The sequence below is a fragment of the Nannospalax galili genome, unplaced genomic scaffold (genome assembly GCF_000622305.1).
Source record: "Nannospalax galili isolate Female #2095 unplaced genomic scaffold, S.galili_v1.0 scaffold72, whole genome shotgun sequence".
Lineage (NCBI taxonomy): Eukaryota > Metazoa > Chordata > Mammalia > Rodentia > Spalacidae > Nannospalax > Nannospalax galili.
This window is the reverse complement of record NW_008336933.1, coordinates 9,845,830-9,862,016: the sequence shown is the minus strand read 5'-3', so window position 1 is coordinate 9,862,016 and position 16,187 is coordinate 9,845,830. Positions and strand designations below refer to the sequence as shown.

General features: G+C 41.8%; 1 protein-coding gene across 2 annotated transcripts in view; it reads left to right on the top strand.

The window, feature by feature from the left end:
* The window catches only part of Cdyl (chromodomain Y like), a 163,468-nt gene that overhangs the window by 584 nt on the left and 146,697 nt on the right, over positions 1-16,187 (top strand). The window lies entirely within an intron of this gene.

The following is a 16,187-nucleotide window of genomic DNA, read 5'->3' as shown; positions in this document are numbered from 1 at the left end:
GGGGCCAGCGCGCCGGGCGGGGGCGCCGGAGTTGCCGGGCCGGGGGGGAGGGGGGGAAGTGGCGCTGCCACGGGCGACTTGCTCAGACTCAGCCCAAAGTGCTGCGGGCGTGGGGAGCGTGAGGGGAGCCCCTGCCCGCGAGAGCCGGGGTCCGTGGGCGGCGTGGGGGTGCAGCTTCTGGCCCTTTGCTGGAGCCTGGTGGACTGGGTGTCGCCTCGTGCAGGACAGCGGGGCGGAGACGACCCCGGCAACTGTCTGGACTGCCGTGCGAACCGAAAGGGATGCAGAATATCGCACCGAAAATGCTGAACATTGACCACATGCTTTAATTAGGTTAGCTTTGTGGCCAGAGCCAGGAAATCTCACTTGAACGCCGATGCACTGTCGTCGCAGCTTTGCGAGTAGGAAAGGGTACACAGTTAAGACAAGTTGTGGGTTGATGGGTCGGCCAGCTTTAACTTTAAGTTTGAGAGTTATCAGTCTGGATCTTGGACATGTTTTGAATGTCTCGATGCAACTTCTTGAGGTCTTTCAAAGGAGACTTCTTGGGAATACAGGAGGATAAAGACTTTCTCTGGGATAAGTGGTGCTTTTCACGTATTTGTAAATACAACCTTTTAAAAAGAGACAACTTTCTGGATACTCTCCAGATTCACCTTTATGATGCCTTTAGAGACCCGGGTGTTTAGGGATTGAAATAAGCGTCTGTAACGACGACAGCCCGTGGCTCCAAGTGATCCTTCTAAGGTGGTGTAGCATCACTGCTAGTGGCCGGGAATGGAGCTTTGTTGATAACAGTGCTAGTCTTCTAGCAACTTTTTTTTGTTTTGTTATTGCCTTTAAAAAGTTAATGTTTTGTCAAATTCTCTAAGGGAGGTTACATTCTGCAGACTAATGGGAAGATTATTGCCTTTCCTTGCGTTGTGTGAGGGTCAGCCCGCTTGAGCCAGCCCTGAAAAAGGTCCATGGTCCCTCCTTTCCAGGCGTTTTACACTTTAGTTGTGCCCTGGTGCATTCAAGGCACTCTTTGTAGGTCTCGGGGATGTAAAAGGAAAACTCCCTGCTCCCAAGATTTGCTTCCGGGAATGGAGTGTTTCGTGGGGGAAGGGCCAGAAGTAGGGGCTAGGATGTACACAAGAGGTCTTCCAGGCGAAGTCGTGGGGAAGTACTGAATGTGATGGAAGCGGGGATTCACTTTCTATATTAGATCATAAACTTAATCCCGAGTGTTCACTTTTGCATTTGTTTTTGTGGTTATAAAAAATTGATTGTATTGGCATTGGGCCAGAGGTGCCCATTATATGGAAGTTGTATCCTTTGTGGATAAAGATAAATCTGATTTACCACTGACCACTGGTTCATCACGAAGTAGTAAATTGACTTTATGTGTAGTCCCTATCTTCCTGTTTTCGCCTATGTTTCTTGTAGAAAACATTTTAAAGCAACGTTTTGTAGGAGGTTTGTGTTCAGTGTTTTTGAATGCCTATTGTATGGACCTTCCATAGGAAGAGGTGGAGGTATGTGATGATCTGTGTTTCCAAGAAGACTGTTGGTGAACAAATTAAGTACGTTGCAAATAAATGATACACTTGCGCAGTGGAGGGTTTGAATCTAGGGGAACAGGCAACAGGTATAATTGAAGAGTTAACTGGAAGTGTCTGGTGGTCTGTCTTTCCAGCTGTCTTCTAACTTACCTACTTGGAGGAAACATTGTGACTGTATTACAATTAAAAGTTGGTATTTGAGCCAGGCCTAGTAGCACACACCTATAATTTCAGTACTCAGGAGGCTGAGGAGGTTGAGGCCAGCCTGGGCTGCATAAGTGAGACTCTCAAAAAAGAGGATCAGCAAGATGGCTCAGCAGATAAAGGATTTTGCCATCAAACGCGATGACGAGTTTGATCTCCAGGACCCACATGGAGAGAACTGACTTTCACAATTGTCACATGCCAGATTGTGGTCCCAGGGTGCTCACACACATACTATACCCACATATAGAAGAAAGAAGTTGGGTGCTGGGTCGGGTGGTACATGCCTTTTAATTTCAGTACAGAGACAGGTGAATCTGGGTCTACATAGTGTGGTCCAGGCCAGGTGGGGCTACAGGGAGACCCTGCCTCAAAAAACACCCAAAGGGGGCGGGTTGCTTCGTGCTTGAAAGACTGGATTTGGAGTCAAACAGCAAGCAATTGAATTCCAACCTGTTGTGTTGGGTAAATTAGCCTTGAAAGCTCAGTTTCCTCATCTATGAAATTGGGATCAGTGCTTCCCTGGTAGAACTGAGGTTTAAATGAGAAAATGCATGAAGCACACCCCTTTAGTTCCCACAACAAGCGTGGAATACACGGTAATCATTATTGTTCTGTAACTAGTCTAAAATGCCTCCCTGAGGCCCATTTTTTTTCTAAAGATACAGAGTCATGTTCTGATCAAGAAGGCCTTTTTTTGTGGGGCAGGGAGATACCCAACTGTAAATGAACACTGTGGTCTTGAAGGCTGGGGAGAACACCATGTGCTTTAGTGACCAGGCTGAGGGACATAAGTCGTCTTTTTTTTTCCTCCAGAAGAAATGTTTTTCATTTGGCCTCAGGCTGCACAGATGTAGAGTGCCTGTAAACAGGAGTCTTTCCTGACTTGATAGGAGGGTAGGTCTTCATAACTCCCCAAACTTGAGTGGGTTGTCTAACTGTGAGACCTTGGTTTCTTCACTTAAAAGGAAGCAGTTATGTCTAATGCTTAGCATGGAACCTGGTACATAGTAGTAGGTAATTAGGATAGTTAAGTGGCTATTGAAAATATGCTTTATGAATAGAAATACGGGAACAGATTCTGCAAATTCCTTCCAGGATTAAAGAGCTTCTGTTAACAGGTAGAGTAGGATAGACCTACTCCCTGTGAATTAGGTGAAAGCATATCTGTTTTTATTTATTTATTTTTAATTTATTGTGCCATGTGCACAGGGGTCACAGTGCTTGTGTAGAGGGTGAACAGCTTTGCTGAGTTTGTTCTCTCCGTCCACTTTTACATGGACTGCTGGGATGGAATTTGGGTGCCTTTACCTGTTGAGCCATCTCACTGTTCTCAAAGCATATTTTTGATTAGGCATAAATAAGAACATGGGTTTCATAAAAGACCAGGCATTCTTTGTTTATTATTTTTATGTGTATGAGTGCATTACCTGCGTGTGTGTATGTGCACCCGTGTGGTGCAATGCTCAAAGAGGTCAGAAGAGGACATTGGTCCTCTGGAACTAGAATTAGGACAGTTGTTAGCCTTCATGTGGGTGCTGGGAATTGAACCCTGGTCCTCTGTGAGAGCAGTCAGTGCTCTTAAACTGCTGAGCCAACTCTCTAGCCCAGCATCCTTTATTTTTTAAAAAAAGTTTAAAAAATTGGAGCTGGAGAGAAGGCTTAGTGGATAAGAACACTTCCTATCCTTTCAGGGGATCAAGTTTGGTTCCCAGCTTGGTTCCCAGGGTACATGTCAGTCAGACTCAGCCGGCTCACAACAGATCCTACACGTAACTCCAACAGATCCTACACATCTGGCCCCCTCAGGCACTTGCACACACGGCATCCATTCTCTCTCTCTCTCTCCCCCCCCTCTCTCTCACACACACACACAAATTAAAAAAAAATTGATTTGTTTACGTTTTAAAAATTGTTATAGTTGTTGCTGGGCGTGGTGGTGCGTGCCTTTAATCCCAGCACTCCAGAGGCAGAGGCAGGCAGATCTCTGAGTTTCAAGGCCAGCCTGGTCTACATAGTGAGTTCCAGGACAGCCTGGGCTACAGGGAGACCCTATCTCAAAAAGACAAAAAAAATTGTTATAGTTGTATATATATTTCATATTGTACAATCCAGTGGTTGACCTATATGTACATGTAGAGTCCTGTCTTAAGTGTAGCCAAGGTAACCTGCATTGCTTCATGTAATTTTTTGTGGTGAAAACACTTCATATACACTGAGCATTTTCAGTACTACAGTACGCCATTCTGTGATCACCGTGCAGTAGATCTCTTGAACACATTCCTTCTACTTAATTGTATCAGCGTTTTTCTCTAGCCCTCAACTACTTCTCCCTCAACTACTCCAGCCTCTGGTAACCTTTGTTCTCCTCTGAGCACATTTGAGGTCAACTACCTGTGATACTTGTTTTTCTTTATTTCACTTAACATACTGACTTTCATTTCTATCTGTCCTCACAAATGACAGCTATTTCTTCATGATGGAATAGTGTTCTTTATTTCTTTATTTGTTCATCAACAGACTCAAACTAATTCCATATCTGGGCTCTTGTGAACAGTGCCACAGTAAACATGGGAGTGCGGATGTCTCTATGTACTGGTTTTATTTCCTTTGGAAGTGTGTCTGGAAGTGTGTAGATCGTCTGGTTAGTCTTCATCCTAGGTTTTTGAGGACTACAGTTCTATAGTGGTTTATTAATTTGCATTCCCACCAACAGTGTGCAGTTTCCTTTCTATGCCCTTGTCAATGGTTGTCTTTCGTCTTTCTGATAAAGTCATTCTAACAGAAGATTCTTAACAGTAATTTAAAAAATTTATTCTGTGTATGATGTGTGCATGTGTTTGTGTGTAGGGGGAGTGCACATGTGGAGGTCAGAGGACAGCTTTGTGGAGTTGTTTCTTTTACATCTTTACATGGGTTCCAGGTATTGAACTCATGTTGTCAAGCTTGTGTGGCAAGGGCCTTTACTCACCAAGCCATCTTGCTGGATCCAGTTGTAGTTTAGATTTGCATTTTTCTCACTACTGGTGTTGAATAGTTTTAATGTATCTGTTGGCCATTTAAGAAACATCTATTCAGATCTTTAGCCCATTTTTTGTTGCTGCTGTTGTGTTGCTTTGTTTTCTTCCTGTTGAGTTTGGTTCTTTAAATATTTTGGCTATTAATTAATCCTTTATCACATATACAGTTTGCAAGTGTTTTCTTCCATTCTGTGGATTGTCTGTTCTACTGAATTTTGTGTAATCCTGTTTGTCTGTTTTTGCTATTGTTGTTCCCGTTTTAGAAAGGATATCCAAAAATCAATTAGTCAATTATTCTTGCCTAGATTAATTTGTCTTTGAACTTCCCCTTCTGTTTTCTTCTAGCAGTTTCAAAGTTTGGGGTCTTAGACATCTTTTATCCATTTGAGCTGGTATTTTATATATGAGGAAACTTAAGGGTCTAATTTCCATCTGCATATGACCATCTAGTTTTCTCAACACCATTTATTAAAGAGATTATCCTTTGGTCTTGGCACTGTTGTTGAAAACATTTATTTAGAAGGGCTTGGATTTGTTCTGAGGCTTTCTATTCTGTTCCATTGGTCTGTGTGTGTTTTTTATGCCAGTACTGTGCACTTCTATTTATGATAACTTTGTAGTATATTTTGAAGTCAGTGTGATGTTTCTAGGTTTCTTTTTATTCAAGATTACTTTGACTATTTGGGATCTGTATTAGTTACTTTTCTGTTGTGTGATAAACACTATGACCAAGGCAGGCAACTTAAAGACAAAAGTATTTGTTTTGACTTAAAGATTCCAGAGAAATAAGAGTCCTTCAGGGCCAGGAAGACATAGCAGGAGGCTGCCAGATCAGGAAACTGAAAGCTCATTATCCTCAAGCACACACAGGAAGCAGAGAGTAAACTGGAAGTGGGAGCAGGGCTCGAATCTTTTATGACCTGCTCCCAATAACACAGTTCCTCCAGCAAGGCTGCACCCCCTAAGCTTCCCAAAACAGTGCCATCAATTCATGATAAATGTTCCAACTACTCTACCAGGAGAGATGGCTCAGCGCACTGGCTGCTTTTGCAGAGGACCCAGGTTCCATTCCTAGCACCACATGGTGGCTAACTGTCCTTAACTCCAGTTCCAGGAGATGTGCCGCTCTTCTGACCTCCAAGGACATTGCACTTACATATATTCAGGCAATACACTCATGTAAAATAAAAATAAAAAAATATTTTAAAAAAAGATTTCAACTACTTGAAGCCTATGGGGGATGTTTCTCATTCAATCCACCACAAGATCCCTTTTATTTGTTCTGTCTGAATTTTAGAATTTTTTTTGTCCTGTTTTGGTGAAGAATGTCTTTGATATTTTGGTGGGAATTACATATACCTTCACTCAGTAGGACATTTTAACCACATTATTGTCTCCAATCCATGAACATAGACCATCTTTCCATGTATGTGTATCATCTTTCATCAATGTTTTGTAGTCACTTTTTATATAGTGCTAGGATCCAGGATCTTGTGCATGCTAGACAAGTGAGTTACAGCCCTAGTCCTGATGTGTTTTTTTAAAAATATTTTATTGGGGACTGGAGAGATGGCTCAGAAGTTAAGAGTACTGACTGCTTTTGCAGAGGACCCGGGTTGATTCCTAGCACCCACATGACAGCCATGAACCGTCCTTAACTCCAGTTCCAGGGGAGTCCAAAGCCTCTCTTCTGACCTCCCACAGCATTGCACGACACGGGTGCACTCACATGCATACAGGCAATACACACATACACATAAAGTAAAAAAATATTTTTAAGTGTATTGGTGATGTGCAGTGCTCCAGGAGGGCAGAAGAGGCTGCTGAATCCCCTGGAACTGGAGTTGTGGACAGTTTTTAGCTGCCATGTGGGTGCTGGGATTCAAACCGAGGTCTTCTGCAAGAACAGCTAGTGTTCTTAATAGTTGAGCCATCTCTCCAGCTCCCCCCCACCATGTGTTTTTTGTTTTTTTGTTTTTTATTCCTAAATATTTTGCTTATTTTACTGTAGCTATTGCAAATGAGAGTTTGCTGTTGGTATGTTCAATCACTGCTGATTTTTATGTATTGGCTTTGTTACCCTGCAACTTTGCTCAATTTTTCATTAGTGCCAAAAGCTTTGTGGTGGAATCTAGGGTTTTCTGTCTGTGAAATGGTACTGAATTTCTTTTTGCTGTGTATGGCTTTTTATTTGTTTCTCTTGTCTGATTGCTCCGGCAGGGACTTCCAGTACTTGACTGTGGTAGTAGCTAGTTGAAGTGTGAGACTGAACATCGTGTCTTGCTGCAGATTTCAGAGGAAAGCTTTCAGCTTTTACCTACCTGTTCAGTTGATGTTCTGTATGGTCTTGTTGCATGTGCCCTTTATTGTGTTTGTACCTGATTTGTGAGGTTGAAGAAATGTTGGGTTTTGCCAAGTGGTTTTTTTGTTATCAGTTGAAATGATCATACAGTATTGTATTATTTGTATTTATTGATACATGTTGAAACATCCTTGCGTCCTAGATGAAATCTCACTTTATACTGGTGGATTTTTTTTTTTTTTAATATGCCTTGAATTGGGTTTGCTGTAATTTTTTTGAGGATTTTTGTACCTATTAGAGATTATCAGCCAGTAATGTTCTTTAAATGTGCTCTTGTTTGTTTTTGGTATCAGGCTTTATACTGGCTTAATAACCCGAGTTTGAAGGTGTTCTCTCCTCCAGTTATTTGTGAAGGATTTGAGAAGATGAAGTTAATTTTTTTAATGTTTGGTAGAATTCAGCCGTGAAGCCATCCAGCTTTGTTTTCATGGGAGACATTTGATTACTGATTTGTCTCCTTGCTCATTTCTAGTCTGCAGATTTTTTTATGTCTGTGTAATTCAGTCCTGGTAGATCATACAACTACAAATTTGATTTCTTCTGGGTTGTCCACTTGATTGGCATAGAGTTAGTTGTTCATAATAGTACTTTTTAAAAATATTTTTTAGGTCTTTTTGATACGGTATCCCTGTAGCCCCAGCTGACTTGGAATTTGCTATGTAAACCAGGTTGGCCTTGATCCACCTGCCTCTGCCTCCCGAGTGCTGGGATTAAAGGTGTGTGCCACCTTGCCCAGCATAATAGTCTTTTATGAATCTTCTATTTCTGTTGTGCCTGTTGTAATGTCTCTTTCATCTCTGATTTTATTTTCTCTTAGTTCAGCTAAAGATTTATTGATTTGGTTTGTTTAAAGAAAAAGACCTTTGTTTTTCTTGTTTCTGTTCTGATCGGAGGTTATTTCAGCAAATAATGCATATATAAATAATTTTTATTCTTTGAGAATTTTTTATAGTGTATTGGTCCTATTCACCCACACTCCTCCCCTAAGTCCTCCCAGATCCACCCATCACCTTCCCTCGCCTTCCCAGCTTTGTGTCCTCTTAGAGCAAAACAAAACAACAAAAAAACACCCAAAACTCAAGCTCGGTTTAGTGGCTCCTGCCTTTGATCTCAGCACTCAGGAGACAGAGGCAGGTGGATCTCTGTGAGACAAAGGCCAGCCTGGTCTACATAGTGAGTTCCAGGACAGCTGGGACTACAAGGAGACCCTGTCTCAAAAAGACCGAAAAAACCCAGAGTCCAGTTTGTGTTGTCTACATACTCATGGGCATGGGGCCATCCACTGGAGTGTGGTCCACCTGCCAAGGACCACACCCTTAAAGGAAACTGACCCTTCCTCCCCTAAAAGCCATATTAAAACGTTGTTGGTTGAGTTTGGAAGTTTGCTAGTTTCAGGTTTTCAGTGATCATTATTGAAATTATGCATACATGGAGACTGCAGCTAATACTTAAGGACTTCCGTTCTGTCAGAATGAATGAACTCTGATCTGTCTCTAAACTTAGATACATGCATTGCATCCTTTTAGTCTTTCTCCTTATTGATTAACCTCTCATTTTTATTTTTAATTTCCTCCCTTTTTTTGTGCAGACTTGAAAGTCATGGGCCTGTTTTGTTTTCTTTTTTTGAGGTACCTTGAAAGTATTTCCTTGACCATAGATAGCATCTAGTTTGCTTGACCTGAGTTTAGCCTGCTCTTTCTGTCTTCTTAAACTGTGGGTCACCTAACTGAATGTGGGTGCTATGAAAAATTTGGCAATAGTAAGACTTCTGAGTGTTTGAGGCTCAAAATAAGGTGCATAGTGAATTAAAGATGTGTTGCGTGACATCACTTTAACTGCAGCCTGTTTTGAACACAACATTTGCACTTTCCATCATACCTGCTACACCACATAGTGCCAACTGTTGCTGCCTGAAACACCTTAGCTCAGATTTGAGATTATTGTTTGTTATGAATCAGGAGTGTTTATACTGTACCTAAGTTTTCTTCTCTTAAAGAAGCATAATGGTTTAATTATGGAAAGCAAAGAATGTTTCATGCTATCATTCCTCAACATGTTAAGTATCAAATTAGTTGTCATTAGATTATGTTCTGTTAGATGTTTGACTTTAAAAATTGTTGTTCAAGGGGCTGGAGGAGATGGCTTAACAGTTAAGAGCATTGGCTCCTCTTGCAGAGGACCTTGGTTTGGTTCCCAGTACCCATATGGCAGTTAACAACTGTAACTCCAATTCTAGGGGATCTGATACCTTTTGACCTCTGTGTACATTGCATTACACGGGTGCACTTAAGTACTTGTAGTCAGTACACTCATACACATAAAAATAATAAAAAAAAAATATTTTTTGTCTTTTTGAAGCAGGGTCTCCCTGTAGCCCCAGCTGTCCTGGAACTCACTATGTAGACCAGGCTGGCCTTGAACTCACAGAGATCCGCCTGCCTCTGCCTCCCGAGTGCTGGGACTACAGGCATGCGCCACCACACCCAGCTAATAAAAAATATTTTTTAAAAAATTGTTTGAATTGCTGACTTGAGTTTCATAAAAAATTGTTAAATAGGGGCTGGACCCGGGTTCAAATCCCAGCACCCACGTGGCAGCTAACAACTGTCCGTAACTCCAGTTCCAGGGGATCCGACGGCCTCTTCTGTCCTCCACAGGCATTACATTGACATGGGTGCACTTACCTACATGCAGACAATACACTCTTACACGTAAAATAATTTTTTTTTTTTAGAAAACTGTTAAATAAATTCTGATTTGGCATTAGGACAGACTTTCCAACAATTTCTGAAATGGCTCTGAATATATTTGTAGCATTTTGTATTATGTAGTTAGGTAAAGTGATGTTCTTAGCATTAACAATTTTACTCAAAATGTCCAGTAACACAAAAACACTGAGGACGCACTGTATGTGGCAGTGACAAATACTCAATCACGATGTCATTCTTTTAATTTTTTTCTTTTCTTTTCTTTTTTTTTTTTTGGTTTTTTTGAGCTCCAGCTGTCCTGGAACTCACTATGTAGTCCAGGCTAGCCTTGAACTCACAGAGATCTACTTGCCTCTGCCTGCTGGGATCAAAGGCATGTGCTACCACTCTCGGCTGCTTTTCACTTTCCTATTCAGTCCAGAACATCCCATCTCATCTAACCTAATCTAGACATCTCCAGATGTTTATCTTCTAGGTGATTCTATCTAGATCTTGTCAGGTTGAGACAGTATTAACTGTCACAGGTGATGATCCATTTTTATGATTTACCCATTCATTGAGGTTGGAATTGGGGGAGCTACCAAGCCAGTTGGATATTTCCCTTGCTTCCTGCAAGCCCAATAACGGCAGAAGAATTACATTTTATTGAAGATCTGGTTATTTGTAGTGGGAGATCCCCAGGAGTCTCATTTGTGCTGTTCCTGCAGCAGAGGAAGCCCTCTTGAGTTGGAATTTGTAGTTATCATGACAGGGTGGAGGGTTAGAGCCAACACTGCAATTTACCTAATGATTTTGAAAATGCAAATAAAGTTTAAACTGGATTTCACAGGGACTGTTTTTGCGACTTGGATATAGCAGTTTCAAGCCACTTGCTTTTGAAGCCGAGCCAGTCACCTTTGTTCTGGTCTTTTGCTGTTGGAGCATACCCTCTTCTTCCCTGAGGCTGACTTGCCTTTTGCACAGAACATCCTTTCCCCTGCTCCTGTGACTTCTGGTTGCCCTGGTGGAGTGGCCCTCAGTTCACCAGCCTCAGTTCGGCCCATCTTCATCCTACTTGCTTGGCACAGGGAGGTCACCACAAAAGAGAGCAACAAAAAATACTCCAAACCTTATCAGTGTTCTATGCTGACAGACTTCCTCCCACTCAGGTTCTGTGGGACCAGTTTGCCTTTTGCTTCATTCTGTAATTGCCACATTTCACCTTCTTGCTTGTTGCTTTGTCTACGTTTGGTGTGTGCACTGTCTTCTGAACTGGTTGGATACTTACGTGTTTTCAGTATTTCTTGCTGTCATGTCTGGAGACATGAATGTGGTAGACAGCGAGCGCTGCTCTTAGTCCTTGGAGCTTGAAATTACACCTTATCTGTGAGAATGGTGCATTTGGGTGTCTGGGTTGCGCAAAAACTTGACCGTGTGTTTGGAGGCAATCTAGAATTCTAAATTTGATACAAATTATTGGAGGGGAGGAAATTGTGCTTCTAGAAAAATAAATTGTAATGTTAGTATTTTTTAGTGTTTTTGTTTGTTGTTTCTTTGTTTTTGCTTTTGTTTTGGTCTTTTTGAGACAGGGCCTCTCCTGTAGCCCCAGCTGCTCTAGAATTCACTGTGTAGACCAAGTTGGCCTTGAACTCACAGAGATTTACCTGCCTCTGCCTCCTGAGTGCTGGGAATAAAGGTGTGCGCCATCATGCCCAGCTTAATTTTTAATGTTTTTTGTTTTGTTTTTTTTTTTGCCTTTTTGAGCCAGGGTCTCCCTGTAGCCCCAGCTTATTTGGAATTCACTAATTTTTTTATTTTTTAAGAATATTTTATTTTTATTTTATGTGTTTGAGTGTATTGCCTGCATGTTTGTGAGTGCACCATGTCATGTGTGCCTTAGAAGTCAGAAGGAGGGCATCAGATTCCCCTGGAGCTGGAGTTAAGTACAGTTTATGGCCGCCATGTGGGTCCTGAGAATCAACCCCAGGTCCTCTGCTAGAGTAGTTAGTGCTCTTAACCACTGAGCCATCTCTCCAGCCCCACAATGTTAGTATTAAAATGGGTTTTATGTTTATGCTTTCATTGGTGAGAAGTATGTGTGTGGGAAAGAAAAAGTTGTCCTGTCACTGGTAGTGTTCGGTACCTAGAGAATCAGTCCCGGTGTTTTACAGTGTGCCTTATTTGTGTGTGGTTTCCATTTGTTATAGTTTCTGCTGTGTTCAGTTTTCTAGAGGATGGTACTTACCTACCATTTGTTTAACAAGACCCAACATTGATTGTGGGTTGTGAATGTTCTTTGGTTAAAATGTACCTATTTTTGAGTTTTTTTTTTTGTGATTGTATTTTTGTTGGTAGTGGTGGTTTGTGTTTTGTTTTGAGACAGATTCTCTCTATAGCCCAAGCTGGTGGCCTGGTGGTACTTGCTATGTAGATGGGGTGCCCTCAGTCTCAAAGATCTATCTGCCTCTGCTTCCTGAGTTCTGGAATTAAAGGCTGTGCCACCACATCTGACTCTAAAGTGTACCTTTTCTAAAATATTTTATTATTTTTACTTTATGTGTATGAGTGTATTGCCTGGATGTAAATAAGTGCACCGGTATAGTGCAGTGTCTGTGGAGGTCAAAAGAAGGCGTCAGATCCCCTGGAACTGGAGTTTTGACAGTTGTTAGCTGCCATGTGAGTACTTGGAATTGAACCCAGGTCTTCTGCAAGAGCAGCCAGTGCTCTTAACTGCTGCGCCATTTCTCCAGCCCCAGATGCACCATTTTTAAAAATCAGTAATTTGCTGTTATAATTTTGGAGGGTCATGTAATTGCACACAGAGGCATTTGTTAATTTACCATGTAACTAATCTGTAGAGATCAGTTACTTAGCACATAAGAGAGCTAGGGAGGGAACCCCCCTCCCAATTCTTGTAAGTCTGTAAATATGCCAGCATTTCTCATGTGCATTGGTCAATTCTAGGGCTCCATGGAAACTGCTTAACTTTATTTTAGTCATGGTATATTTGGACTTAACTGACTTCCATAGCAAAACAGTGCTGCCAGGAAGGAACAGGGCTTTGTCAAGGCAGGGAAGCCAGCATTAGAGTTTGAGCATGAAATTGACCAAAGGTGATGGGATGTCCAGGTCCTGGGAAGGCAGTGTATGTGAGGTATGTTTATGCAAAGGAAAAGCATGTGTTGGAGAGGAGTTTCAAGAATGGCTTCTTCAAAGCTTTGGCATGTAAGTGGTAAAGTTAAGGTTGTTTTTATGGTGCGTGTTCTACAATTTCTAGGCAAGCTGTTCTGACAGCAGCAGAGTGAACAGTCTCTTAAAGAATCCAGGTGGAGCTGGAGATTGGATGATTTCTGCAAGCCCAACCTGTTTGCTTCTCCTGTTATCCTAGAACTTTGAAGATGCGAACAAGGTACTCCTAGACTTCAGGAGGGTTGGCATGAGATCTTATAAATTAACTCTTCTTCATAAATCTGTTACATTAATGTTCCAGGAAGATAAGCCATGGGTTAGTGGCTTTGTGGAACCTTCAATGTGTGTGTTCTTGTTCAAGAAGCAGGAACTTACATGTTGTCTTCTAGAACAATGCTAGTGAAGGAAGTGTTAGCTGATCTATGATGTGTAAATGAGATCTGAAAAGATTAAACCATCTTTTTTCAGTAATTGTTTTTCAGTGAAGCTTAAAGATACTTGTTTTCAGTCTAAAGTCATCTTATTGTTGACTGCTCAGGAGGAGATGCGTGGTTTTTTTGTTTTTGTGTTTTTTTTTTTTTCTTTCTTTCCCCTCAGCCCAGTCAGCTGCTTGAAAGAGGGATGGGAAAGCTGGTTGGGTTGGCTGTGAAAGCTGGTGTGGCATCTCCGCACTGGGGAAGGTCTGCTTCAGATCACCACCGTATCTGTGAGCTAGACCATCAGAAAGAGAAAGCTGTCCTCCAAAGTACTGTTGTTTGGGTCAGGAGTGTCCCCCAAAGGCCTGTGTGTTTAAAGGCTTGATCAATCACAAGTATTATTGGAAAGTGGTGGCGCCACAGTGGGGCATGGCTAGAGGAAGTTATATCTTTGGGGAATTGTCTCTGAAGAAACTAGTAGGGTCCTGGCTACTTTCTCTCTGCTTTCCTGCTACCATGAAGTGAGCAGCTGTATTCCTCCATGGCTGCCCGGCTACTGCATACTGCCTCACCACAGGTCCAAACACATCCATGTGACCTCTGAAACTTAAGGGAAAATAAGTGCTTTCTCTTCCTGAAATTTTTTTGGGGGGGCTCTTTTTGAGACAGGGTCTTCCTGTATCCCCAGCTGTCCTGGAACTCACTATGTAGACCAGGCTGGCCTTGAACTCACAGAGATCCCTTGCCTCTGCCTCCCAAGTGCTGGGATTAAAGGCATGCGCCACCACGCCCCGCTCTTCCTGAATTTTTTTTTTATCTTAGGTCTTGACCAACTTGTGTTGGATAGCTTCAGTTGTCAACTTGACACATCTGGGAGAGGGAACCCCAGTTGAGGTATTTCCTCCATCGCTTTGGCCTGAGATCTTATCTTCTAGGTACTTTCTTAATTGCTAATTGATGTGGGAGGTGCCACTTCTTGGCAAGTAGGCGTAGGTTTCATGAAAAAAGCGGGCTGAGCACTGGCCAGGGGGAGCAAACCAGTAAGCACGGGGTCTCTGCTTCAGTCTTGCCTCTTCTAGGTTCCTGCTCTGACTTCTCTCAGTGATGGCTTGTGACCTGGGAGTTATACATGGAAATAAACCCTTTCCTTCCCAGGTTGCCTTTTGGTTATTGTGTTTACCATCACAGCAACAGAAACCAAAGTAGAAGACTTGTTCTCAAGTCCAGCTTTGGTTGCTCTAACTTGATTTTTATTTCCCTGCCATCTCTCTCCTTACTTTTGGCTCTTCACTTGCTCCTTGCTTTGCAGAACTCTGGCCTGGGACGTAGGAGCCTGACTTCCCACTTTATTTACCTAGGTTTTTATCTGGGTGGTCCAGGAGATTGTTTCCCTGTCTTACACCTCAGGCAGCTGAAGTTGAGTGTAGGCAACTCAGTGAGGTCAAAACTGTCTCAGTCTTCTGCCGGTTTCCCTCTGGTATATGGGTATGCAGATGAGCTTTTGAGCTTAAAGCAAGAGGTAAATGATTGATTAGCACTTCTTGCCTCCCAGCCATGAAGTAAGCAGTTGGCTCTACCACATGCTTCCTATCCTGATGGACCACAAGCCTGAAGCAACTCAGTCATGGATTGAACTCTGTAATGCTGTTAGTCAAAATAAATTTTTCTTCTGTAAGTTATTATCTGGGGTGTTTTATTGCAGGAATGGAAAGCCAACTAACACACATGTCTATGGAATTTTAATTTATAAATTAGGCATAGTAAGAGATTAAATAATATTCACTAACAAGCTTTATAAATATGTACTCCATTGTATGTTTGTATATTCTCTCAAAATAGTTATTAGTGGTTTTTACGCTTTTACTTAAAGGAAATACTTTACATCTTCTTTTTGGTATATCTTAATTCTATACTTTGGGGCCATTAAGTAAAATAAGTTACTTACACATTAAGTGCTATGATACTGTGACATTTTTATAACCAAGATGATTACCAAGTGATTAACAGATAGGTTAGTATATGCAGTATGGATTCGTTGGACAGAGGCTTATTAATGGAGCAGGATTGGGTGAGAGTTCATCATACTTTTCGCAGTAGTGCCAGTTTTACTTTTTTGTTTGTTTGGCTTTTTTTTGTCTTTTTGAGATAGGGTCTCCCTGTAGCTCTAGCTGGCCTGGATTCACTGTGGAGACCAACTGGCCTTGAACTCCCAGAGATCTGCCTGCCTCCCTGAGTGCTGGGATTAAAGGCGTGCACCACCACGCCCAGCTTGTTTGACTTTTTTGAGATAGGGTCTCACATAGCCCAAGCTGTCATCAAACTTTGTGTAATTGAGGCTGTCCTTGAACTCTGATCCTTCTAGCTCCACTTCCCAAGTGGTGACATTATAGTCAGGTACTACCATACCAGCTTTGGTGCCCAGCTAAAAACCTAGACATTATTTGCTTTTGGAAGTTTCCATCTAATATTTTCAGAATCCGGTTGACTGTAACTGAGGCTATATACTTCCTGTCTACAATCTTGTCTACCCACCTATCTACCTATCTACCTGAGAACATTTCCTTCAGATTTATTTGGCTTGTCTTTACGCTCTACTCATAAATGCTCTTTGCAAATGCCTGGATTAAATTGATGAACATATATCTAAATGTATATTTGTCAGGAGACTTTACTTTCTAAGTAGCTTCAGGTTGGGGCTGCTTAAGAATGACAAGTTTGTAATGATTATGTAGAATAAGTTTACTTTTGTAGACCAGGCTGGCCTT